The 12,191-nt window shown below is 52.3% G+C and overlaps 1 protein-coding gene across 5 annotated transcripts in view; it reads left to right on the forward strand.

Moving 5' to 3' along the window:
* Positions 1-5,320: 5,320 nt before the first annotated feature.
* The window catches only part of osbpl8 (oxysterol binding protein-like 8), a 372,304-nt gene continuing 365,433 nt past the window's right edge, over positions 5,321-12,191 (forward strand). For 4 of the 5 annotated variants that reach the window (XM_072552065.1, XM_072552064.1, XM_072552067.1 and 1 more), the window contains exon 1: positions 5,321-5,503. The gene's annotated coding sequence lies outside the window, so the exon portion shown is untranslated. Of the gene's footprint in view, positions 5,504-7,792; positions 7,813-12,191 lie in introns of those variants that run through there. The other variant, XM_072552066.1, reaches the window with a different exon arrangement.

Below are 12,191 nucleotides of genomic sequence, written 5' to 3' on the forward strand. Positions count from 1 at the left end.
ACCCACCCTCCAGCTTTGCAATCGGAGGAAGCCGAGGTTACCTGACATATGCAGGGCAGCCGAAAGTGTGCCGTACCTGCGGGAGGTCAGGCCACATGGCAGCGGATTGTAAGGTGACCGTCTGTCGAAAGTGCAAGAGGGAAGGCCACCCGACCAAGGAATGTAAAGAGGCCAAGAACTGTAGTGTGTGCGGAGAGGCGGGCCACATGTACAAGGCCTGCCCAAGACGAGGGGCTGCCACCTACACACAGATGGCCGGAGGTGGCAACATGAGCCGTGGACCGCATCAGACCAGCAAGGTACCACAAAACAGCAAGGGAACGGTGTCTGGTGGCACCCAGAAGGAAGGGCAGGCTGTAGCGGAGCAGACGGCAGACAGCGGGGTGATGCAGCAGCTGATCCAAGCTCCTTCAAGACAGACGGAGGAAATGGAAGAGGAGGGATCAAAGGAGGCAGAGGATTGGATTACTGTCAAAAGCAGGAAGAGGAAACCTCGCCAGGCCCCCAAAGCCAACCAGCAAAGGGGGAAAGGACACCGACACGACGAGGATACAGGCAGCTCTTCCAACGGTGAGGACGGGCGCAAGGAGGGTCGTCACCAGAGGAAGAGCCAGAGCGCCACGGTGAGAAAGGAGGGCAGCACCACCCAAACAGGAAAAGACGATCCCTCTCAGGGGATGGGTAAAGGCCTCCCCCCCACTCGGTGAGAACCACGAGGTATCCACCGGCCCACAGCTCCAGGTAACTGGGAGCAGCGGTCCTGTGACAGCCCCGCTGTCAGACAGAGAACTGGACTGTGCGGACCCTGGGCCCGACCTGAAGACCCCAGAGCGGGGAAATGGCCCCAGCGTGGAGCTGGACAGCTACCTCAGCCCTGGGAGGGTCCAGTAGTTTGCCATCACCACGGGGATGCACACAGCTACCCCAGAGAGGCAAAACCATTACAAATGGACACTGGTAACCTCGTAAACTGTTAAAATGGGAATAAGAATTGCCAGCATCAATGTGCGTCGCATCAAATCAGCTACACGATGTGTTTCTACGATGGCCTTCCTGGCCAACGTTAAAGCCGACGTCCTGTTTCTGCAGGAGTGTGGGATACCACACCTCAGCAGCTACAGGAGATGGTCGAGCTTGTGGGCCCATGGGCCGTCAGTTTGGTCGGGGGGCCAACGATAACCGCGCCTCCGGCTTGGGTATCCTGTTGCGAGGAGGCAACTTCACCATCTCTGAGGTTAAGGAGGTGGTGGGCGAGTGCCTCCTTGTCACCAACGTCATGTACAGGAATGCTCCCCTGAGATTGATTAATGTGTACACCCCAGTGGGTAAGAGTGAACAGTTGGCCGTCCTGCAGCAGCTTCCACTGTTGCTGGCTACGTCTAGGCCGGTCATTCTGGCCGGAGACTTCAACTGTATCATTGATGCAGATAGACGATCCGGCGGTTGTGGGGGGGGGAGAGACAGTAAACTGCATGCCATGTCCAGAGTCCTGATGGACACGGTCAAAGATGCCAAGCTGCACGATGTCTTCAGCATCCCTGCAGATGGAGCGCAGCGTAGATACACCTGGTCAAGGGCAGACGGGTCTATCCGCTCAAGGATACATTACCTGTTTGTGTCCCGAACGCTCTTGGTCAGATCCACCGACGTCAAGCCGGTGTTCTTCTCTGACCACTGCCTCCTGCTGGCCGACTGTCACCTACAGGAGAGTAGCGGGCTGGTACGGGAACTTGGAAGCTGAACACAAAGCTATTGACCCCGGGAAACATCGAGGAGCTCAAGAGGGACTACGCAGGTTGGAGAACCGTGAAGCCCCTCTGAGTCCCCAGCGGACTGGTGGGAAACAGTAAAGGGGAACATCAAGAGGTTCTTCATCCTCAAAGGTGTTCAGGAGGCGAGAGAGAAGTGGGGAAAACTGTCCCAGCTCCAGGAAAGTATGCAGAACCTGCTCCTGCTGCAGATGATGGGGGTCGATGTCATGGAGGACCTCAAGGAGGTGAAGGGCCAGCAAGCCTCGATCTTTGCCTCCGAGGCCTCCAAGATAATCTTCCGGTCCAGGGTCCGCTTGGTGGAGCAGGACAAGACGTGCTCACGTTTCTTCTTCCAGAAGGTGCACAAAGAGAGCTCTGTTCTCAGCAGCCTGAAGGAAGAAGATGGCTCGATAACCTCATCTCAGGCTGACACCATGAGGATCAGCAAATCTTTCTATGCCTGTCTGTGTGACGTGAAGCCAACCGACAGCGCGGCATCCCAGTCGTTCCTGTCCTCTATCACGGAGGTCGTAGATGACAGAACACGGGAGAGGCTGGACCAGCCGCTATCTCTGGACGAGCTGACCAAGGCCCTTGAGTCCTTCAAAAAGAATAAAGTGACAGCTTATCGGTTGAGCTCTATTCTGCTCTGTGTGACTTGATTGGCCAGGACCTGCTGGAGGTGTATGTCAGTACGCTTCGGGCTGGTACCATGAGTGAATCCATGAGGAAAGGCATCATCACCCTCATCTACAAGCAGAAGGGGGAGAGGGAGGAACTCAGAAATTGGAGACCAATTTCACTATTGAATGCGGATTACAAAATTCTGTCAAAGGTTATCGCCAACTGGGACAGGACTGCACTGGGGTCGGTGATTCACCCTGACCAGACCTGTGCTGTACTGGGCAGGAAGATCACTGAGAGTCTCGCATTCCTCAAGGATATGATTGCCTACTTGCAGGACAGAGGGTTAGACACCTGCCTCATCAGCCTGGTCCAGGAGAAAGCCTTTGACAAGATATCACACATGTATATGAGAGATGTTGTCTCCAAAATGGGCTTTGGGGAGGGAATCTGCAATTGGATCAGACTGCTCTACACCAACATTGTCAGTGCAGTGTGGGTGGGAATCAGATGGTTTCCCAGTCAGGTCTGGAGTCAAGCAAGGCTATCCTCTCTCTCCTGCCTTGTTTGTGTGCTGCATAAAGCCATTTGCTGAGTCCATCAGGAAGGATGCGAGCCTGAGAGGGGTGACTATTCCTGGCAGCGGGGGCCTGCAGGTTAAGGCCTCCCTGTACATGAATGACGTCGCCGTTTTCTGCTTGGATCCGCTGTCTGTGCACAGACTATGTGCATATGCGACCAGTTCGAACGGGCCGCAGGGGCCAAGGTAAACCAAGGCAAGAGCGAGGCCATGCTCTTCGGGAACTGGGCTGGCCAATCCTCGATCCCCTTCACCGTCAGAACTGACCACCTGAAGGTGCTGGGTATTTGGTTTGGGGGGGCTGGGACATGTGCCAAGTCTTGGGAGGAGTGTATCAGCAAAGTGGGGCAGAAACTGGGCAAATGGAAGCTACGGTCGCTCTCCATCGAGGGAAAAAACCTGGTCATCAGGTGTGAGGCACTGTCATTGCTATTATACGTGGCACAGGTCTGGCCTATTCCCAGAACCTGTGCTGCTGCAGTCACCCAGGCCATCTTCCAATTTATATGGAGATCAAAGATGGACCAGGTCCAAAGGGACTCAATGTACAAAGATCTGGGCAACGGGGGAAAAAACACACCTAATGCCACCCTCACCCTGATGGCCACCTTTGTGTGTGGCTGCATCAAGCTGTGCGTGTATCTCCGGTATGCAAACACCAAGTGTCACTATGTACTGAGGTTCGACCTGTCCCCGGTGTTGCAAAGGATGGGCCAGGCCTCGCTGCCGCGGAACGCTCCGAGTAGTTAGACCGTACCGTATCACCTGTCCTTCGTTGAGAAGTTTATGAAGAAAAACACGTTTGACCACAAGTCCATCAGGAAGTGGTCAGCACGTAGTGTCCTTGAGACCCTTTGGGAAAGGAGAGGGCGGATCCTATCGAGCGGTTCCCTGAGCAGACTGTCAAAGTCATTTGGTAGAATGCCTCATCGCCAGAACTTTCCAACAAGCACCAAGACATGGCTTGGCTGGTGGTGAGAAGAGCTCGAAGCGGCTGCTGGGGCGGGGGGGGGGGGAAACGAGACTTTCACACACCTCTTTCTGGAATGTGCCTATGCAGAAGACGTCTGGAGAGGAATGCAGTGGTGTTTGTCGAGGTTCGTCCCGAGCAGCGCCGTGACGCGGGACTCCGTGCTCTACGGTCTGTTCCCTTGGACGCACTCCGAGATGAACATCAACTGTGCCTGGAGGATCATCAACTCGGTGAAGGACGCTCTCTGGGCGGTCCGAAACCTGTTGACGTTTCAGCTGAAGGAGTTGACCCCAACTGAGTATTGCAGACTGGCACATTCCAAGGTCCAGGACTACGTGTTGAGGGACGTGCTGAAGCTTGGGGCAGCTGCCGCCAAGGCGCGGTGGGGAAAGACCACCGTGTAAGACCTGCCTGCCTGAGGAGAACAGGGGGCCCACGCAGTCTTTTGGGCGCTGCTGACTCCTCAGTTAAATATATGGATTTATGATTGATAAACGTACAGACCTGTATGTACAAATGATAAATTCTGATCTCTGTATGCGAAGGATTTGAATGTTTACGTATGGATGGAATGACAAACTGTACAGTACATCAAAATATTTTATGAATAAAGTACATTTTTGAAATAAAAAAAGTTTTTAGTCTCCGTCAATCGCATCACTCCTGTATCGATTTGAACAATAATTATTTATCCTGCACCCTCAATCCTTGGATGCCTTCCACAAACGTTTTTCTGCTGGGACCTCGAAGACATGCTGGGCCTGGGAGGACCGCGCTCGGCTGGGAGGACCGCGCTGAGCTGGGAGGACTGTGCTGGAGGACCGCGATAGGCTGGGAGGACCGGGCTGAGCTGGGAGGACTGTGCTGGAGGACCGCGATAGGCTGGGAGGACCGGGCTGAGCTGGGAGGACTATGTTGGAGGACCGCGATAGGCTGGGAGGACTGTGCTGGAGGACCGCGCTCGGCTGGGAGGACCGCGCTGAGCTGGGAGGACTGTGCTGGAGGACCGCGAAAGGCTGGGAGGACCGGGCTGAGCTGGGAGGACTATGTTGGAGGACCGCGATAGGCTGGGAGGACTGTGCTGGAGGACCGCGATAGGCTGGGAGGACCGGGCTGAGCTGGGAGGACTATGTTGGAGGACCGCGATAGGCTGGGAGGACCGGGCTGAGCTGGGAGGACTATGTTGGAGGACCGCGCGAGGCTGGGAGGACCGCGCTGAGCTGGGAGGACTGTGCTGGAGGACCGCGATAGGCTGGGAGGACCGGGCTGAGCTGGGAGGACTATGTTGGAGGACCGCGCGAGGCTGGGAGGACCGCGTTGAGCTGGGAGGACTATGTGGGAGGACCGCGCTGAGCTGGGAGGACTATGTTGGGAGGACCGTGCTCTGATGAGCGTTTTGGACCATCTTGTTGCAGCTCTTGAGACCAGGCTGCTCAATGGATAGTGAGAGATTTAGCGATTGTAGGCGGAGTGTAAAGTTAGACGAAAGCAATTGTTGAACGAGTAATGGAGCAGAGCTCGAGCCGGAGTGGAGCGGTCATGGAGTGAGGGAGAAGTGAAGGAGGAGCTGAGGAGGTACGGGATAGGAGTGAGGGGTCAGTGTCGGAATGAGGGGCCGGGCGGGGGTTCGGACCGTTGGTCACCGCCCCCTAACACCTGAGAGGCGGCCAGACCCTCCCCTCATTCCCGGACTTTCAATCCCCTTACCTTTCCACCAGCTTCTTACCCCACCCCACCCTCACCTCCCTCAACCCCCTCACCCTCCAACCCCCCACCCCATCACCCCCCCCACCACTGCATCACCCCCCCATCACCCCATCACCCCCCTGACCCCCCCACCCCATCATCACCCCCCCCACCCCATCATCACCCCCCCCACCCCATCATCACCCCCCCACCCCATCATCACCCCCCCACCCCATCATCACCCCCCACCCCATCACCCCCCTGACCCCCCCACCCCATCATCACCCCCCACCCCATCACCCCCCCCCCACCCCATCATCACCCCCCACCCCATCACCCCCCTGACCCCCCCACCCCATCATCACCCCGCCACCCCATCATCACCCCCCCACCCCATCATCACCCCCCACCCCATCACCCCCCCCACCCCATCATCACCCCCCACCCCATCACCCCCCTGACCCCCCCACCCCATCATCACCCCCCCACCCCATCATCACCCCCCCCACCCCATCATCACCCCCCCCACCCCATCATCACCCCGCCACCCCATCATCACCCCCCCCACCCCATCATCACCCCCCCCCACCCCATCATCACCCCCCACCCCATCACCCCCCTGACCCCCCCACCCCATCATCACCCCCCCACCCCATCATCACCCCCCCACCCCATCATCACCCCCCCACCCCATCATCACCCCCCACCCCATCATCACCCCCCCACCCCATCATCACCCCCCACCCCATCACCCCCCTGACCCCCCCACCCCATCACCCCCTGACCCCCCCACCCCATCATCCCCCCATCACTCCATCACCCCCCCACCCCATCGTCACTCCCCACCCCATCATCACCCCCCCACCCCATCACCCCCCCTGACCCCCCCCACCCCATCACCCCCCCTGACCCCCCCACCCCATCACCCCCCTGACCCCCCCACCCCATCACCCCCGACCCCCCCACCCCACCCCATCACCCCCGACCCCCCCACCCCACCCCATCACCCCCGACCCCCCCACCCCATCACCCCCCCACCCCATCACCCCCCCACCCCATCACCCCCCCACCCCACCCCATCCCATCACCCCCCCACCCCATCACCCCCCCACCCCACCCCATCCCATCACCCCCCCACCCCATCCCATCACCCCCCCACCCCACCCCATCACCCCCCCACCCCATCATCACCCCCCACCCCACCCCATCACCCCCCCACCCCATCATCACCCCCCACCCCATCATCACCCCCCCCACCCCATCACCCCCCTGACCCCTCCACCCCATCACCCCCCTGACCCCCCCACCCCACCCCATCACCCCCGACCCCCCCACCCCACCCCATCACCCCCGACCCCCCCACCCCACCCCATCACCCCCGACCCCCCCACCCCACCCCATCACCCCCGACCCCCCCACCCCACCCCATCACCCCCCCACCCCATCATCACCCCCCACCCCCCCCACCCCATCACACCCCCCCGACCCCCCACCCCATCACACCCCCCCGACCCCCCACCCCATCACACCCCCCCGACCCCCCACCCCATCACACCCCCCCCTCACCCCCCCTCACCCCCCCCTCTCACCCCCCCAACCCTCCACCCCCCCCTCACTCTAACCCGTCGCCCCCCCCGACCCCGTCGCCCCCCCCATCCCTCAGCCCTCAGCCCCCCCATTCCCCTGCCCCCACCCAAGTCAATTCATTACCTGTTCTCCAGTTTAATGACAGATTTAAGTTGTTGATCTCACCACTGAACCGGTTTTGCAGTGAATGTGAACTGTAAAAAAAAATTAGATTTAGACAGAGCTTGTCGATGTGCTACTTTGTGGCATCCTAATTTGTTTGTGCCTTTTTAAGTATTGCTTCCCATCCCATTAAGATAGTGATTGTGGGAACATAATTTAGCAGCAATGCTCAGGATTATTCTGAGTAACACTTATTCACATTTGAACCTTCGCTATAACTAAAAAAAGTCATATTTGACAACAAAAAGACATCTCAATTGATTTTGATTCTGATTGTCTTTCTGACACATGAACTTATAGAGAGTTCCCAATTGCAGACCATGACTAGACTTTTCCTCATGCTGACTGACTGTGTGCTGACACCACCGCTTGTGCCTTTCATGGACTCTGCCAGAGAAGTAACTGGCAGTGGCTCATGAAGAAGCTTGTGATGGAAGCCTAGCCAGGAGGTGAGAACTCAGTAAGAACCAGTGTTTACAGTCATGCTCCATATTTCATGCCAAACAGTCATTTCTGCTTCTGAGCCTTGTGCATCCCTGAATTTCCCAGGTAATAGATGTTAAGATTTCATTTTGTGGCTGACGTGCAGATACATGATATCTATCCACCAGGGGCTCAGCCGAGAGGGCACATTCTGCAGAAGTTCTTTCTGTGTTTGTTGATATCAGTCTTTGTGGTAGTAGGCTCTTTAGTTGTTGAAAACCTGTGACACATTTGTAATTTGTTTGGGGAGTTGCAAGTCTGAACCTGAATTATCTGACTGCTCCAGAATGTGAACATTTCATGTTCTGCAGATATTGCAAAAGAAGTGAAAGTGTTGAAATCTTTTTTGAATGCTTTTTCTCTCCTCATCAATCATTTATGTAAAGAAAATGAAACTCTTTGGAAAACTTTCTGAATAGTGTAAACTTGAGTATCTTTGTCTTTTATGATTTCCACTTGTTCTTCAGTGGTGTAGCTTCTTGTTGAGTATTATGATATTTGATGACCTTGAGCGTTGTGCACTGATTTGGAAACCGATCAGATGTAATGAATGGTCAGAACTTTACTGTGTTAACTAAATTTGTTTCTATGATGTTTATGTATAGCAGAGATTTGGCTGGGTTCACTCAGAGTATAAACTGCTATACAGCCCAACTCAGTTATGCTTTTCTCTTTATTGGGATCCATTTTCATTTGTTCCAAAACAATCCAAAACAGTGACCCTTCTTCACAACAGAAGGGTCTGAAAATGAGTCAATGGCCTAGAAATGTTAACTGCTTTCTCTCCACAGATGATGCCGTACCTGCTGAGTTTTTCCAGTAATTTCTGTTTTTGTTTTGTTTGTTCCATGTTGTTCAACAATTATTTTCATATTTTGCACAGCAGCTTAAACAATGTGATCTTGCACAATAGGTTTTGACAGTTTATTTGGGTGGTGAAGGTTGTAATGTTGTAGTGTTGTTTCAGCAAGGGTCCAACAAGTAGGCATTGTGGAATTTTTAGTGGAATTAGCGATCAATACTTAAACAGCAACCCTGCCTGAGATGAGGATGCAAAGCTGTTCTTAAGAAGAGTCATTGGACTTGAAACATTAACTCTACTTTCTCTCCAGAGGTGCTGTTTTAACTGCTGAATTTATCCAACACTTGGTTTTTATTTCAGAAGCTGGAGACTTGTTTTGTGAGTGGCCCAATGCTGTACCGTATGATTGACCTGGCCAATATTTGCCACTCAGCCAATTTCTGAAAATATTACCTGACCAGTACTACAAAGTCATTTATGAACAAAGAGACTCTGGCCTATCAAATACGTGCCAGCTGTCTGTCGAGCAATAAAAACAGAGTGCTGGAGAAACTCAACAGGTCTGGCAACAGAAGAGAGAAACCAACCTCGTATTTTGAGTCTGATATAACTCTTTGGAAATGAAGGGAGCTAGAAAATGGTGGGTTTGACAGAGGGAGAGAGGGGATGAGTAGAAGAAATTGTCAGGGTGCCCAGAACAAAAGACAAAATCATGACTCATGGTTGTGGAGAAAGAGAGATATAAAATGGGTGTAAATGAAAGTTGAAAAATGTGTTGGTGGAAAAGCGCAGCAGGTTAGGCTGCATCCAAGGAGCAGGAGAATCGGCATTTCGGGTATAAGCCGTTCTTCAGGAAGGGGTCTTCGGGCTTATGTCCGAAACATCGATTCTCCTGCTCTTTGGATGCTGCCTGACCTGCTGCGCTTTTCCAGCAACACATTTTTCAGCTCTGATCTCCAGCATCTGCAGTCCTCACTTTCTCCTAGTAAATGAAAGTTTGAAAAAGAGAAAATTTGGTCCATTTTGTTAAGAGCTAAGTCAAAAACATTTCTATTAAGAGGGGTGATGTGTATGGTGGTAGTAAAATGGACAATGGAGGGCATGTTCTGAAGTTGTGGAATTCAGTGATGGTATCTAGAGGCTGCAAGTGCCTAAACAGAGTTTGAGGTGTTGTCCAAGAAAGGAATGTTAATGTGGGGTCAAAGTGACTTAATGGCAACTGACTGGATTATTGGGGTCATTCCGACAGACAGTGCTGCAAAGAGGTCACCGAGTTTGTGTATGGTTTCCCCAATGTAAAGGAGCTGAGGTTGACAGAATTGGAAGTAAAATGCTGCTTCTCCTGGAAGGTGTGTTTGGGATCTCAGACAGTGAGGAGGGAGGAAGGAAAATTTTTGTAGTTGCATGGAAAAGTGCCATGGGTGAGTGAGGGACTATTGGAGGAGTGAACTAGAGTTTCGCAGCAAGAACAGTTTGTGGAATGTTGACAACGAAGGAGAGATGATGTGTTTGGAATATCCTGCTGGAAGTCATTGAAATTATGTTCCTTTGAATGCCGAGACTGTTGGAATGGAAGAGAGGTGAGGGGAACCATGCTGTTGTGGGACAAAGGGGAAGTGGTGTGGGCAGAAGGATGGGAGATGGGGCAAATACAGTTGAGAGTGCTGACAACCATGGTGGAGGGAGAGGGAATCCTTGTTGAGGAAGAAGCAGTTTATGTCAGAGGCTCCCCAGTGTAAGCTGGTTTACTTGTAAGTGAGGAGATGAAGAAACTTGACGAATGGAATGGAGTTCTTGCAGGAGGCAGGGTGTGAAGAAATCACTGAGCCTGCTGCACTGTTGAAATGAATCACAAAGCAAGCTGGGGAAACAATATCTCATCTCCAGTTTATGCAGTTCCCAGCATCTAGGAGTCAACATTGAATTTTCCAACTTCATAGTATTCTGATCAACCCTTAAATCCTGAAACATACCATCTCAATTTAATTGTCTTCAATGAGAAAAACCCCAGATTTGCAAATCCATCTTGTGACTAAAAACGCTAGTCTGTGGAATACTACCTTTACACACTTTTGAAGACTTGCACCCTTCCTTTTATCTACCAACACTTGATGAAATCCTCTCGCTGTAACTAGCCAGCTAAATATCTCTATTTTCTCTCATTGTCTCTCTTTATGATGCTCAAGATCCCATTTCTGTTCTTCATTCTTTCATGCCATTTGCTGCTTGTCCTGATTCACCATGGTGGATTGATCTGGAGTTACCTGTTGGCTAGGCCTGTACGCAGATTCCCTTCCCTCAATTAAAGAACCATATTGGTTTTTATTGGATTCACTTCTCTAGTTGAGGCTATCCAGTGTTATATCAAGGTTTATAATAACCTACTTGCTTCTCTATTCTGTCCTTTTTTTTTAAAAGCACAGGATCCAGTGTGTTTTATTAATTGTTCACTGATATTTTCAATGATTTATGTACTTATATATCCAGGACCCCCTCCTGCTTCATTCCATTTAAAATTTAGAACCATCCAACAGTGAGGTGAAATAGACTGGTTGTATTTGTTGGGTTTAACCGGAATTCTTCTCGCGTATAAAGAATCAGAATGGGGCTAATTACCCGTCACTTAAAGGATTTCCAAATAAAGATAGGAAGGTTGAGATACCAAGGAAGAAGGTACTGCCCAGGTCAGTGAAAGAGAAAGTACCTAAAGTAGTGGAAAAAGTGAAAATTAACAAAGAGAAGACATTAAAAGCTTAGAGTATGCTCGGACTGTGGGGAATGACTGTAGGAGTGGGGGTGGTGTTGCTAATTAGAAATGGTATAACGGCTGCAGAAAGGCAGTTCGAGGGGGATCTGCCTTTGGAGGTAGTATGGGCTGAAGTCAGAAATAGGAAAGGAGCAGTCACCTTGTTGGGTGTTTACTATAAGCCCCCCAATAGCAACAGAGATGTGGAGAAACAGATTGGGAAACAGATTTTGGAAAGGTGCAGAAGCCGCAGGGTAGTAGTCATGGGCGATTTCAACTTCCCAAATATTGATTGGAAGCTCTTTAGATCAAGTAGATTGGACAGGGCGGTGTTTGTGCAGTGTGTCCAGGAAGCTTTTCTAACTCAATATACAAATTGTCCAACCAGAGGGGAGGCCATATTGGATTTGGTACTTGGTAACGAACCAGGACAAGTGATGGGCTTGTTAGTGGGTGAGCATTTTGGTGATGGTGACCACAATTCTGTGACTTTCACCTTGGTTATGGAGAGAGATAGGTGCGTGCAACAGGGCAGGTTTTACAATTGAGGGAAGGGTAAATACGATGCTGCAAGACAGGATAGGAGGAGCATAAATTGGGGCACAGGCTGGTCAGGGAAGGATGTCGTTGAAATGTGAAACTTTTTCAAGGAACAGATACGACGTGTCCTTGATATGTATGTACCTGTCAGGCAGGAAAGAGATGGTCGTGTGAGGGAACCTTGGTTGACGAGGGAGGTTGAATGTCTTGTAAAGAGGAAGAAGGAGGCTTACATAAGGTTGAGGAAACAAGGTTCA

Source organism: Chiloscyllium punctatum, chromosome 32 (genome assembly GCF_047496795.1).
Source record: "Chiloscyllium punctatum isolate Juve2018m chromosome 32, sChiPun1.3, whole genome shotgun sequence".
NCBI lineage: Eukaryota > Metazoa > Chordata > Chondrichthyes > Orectolobiformes > Hemiscylliidae > Chiloscyllium > Chiloscyllium punctatum.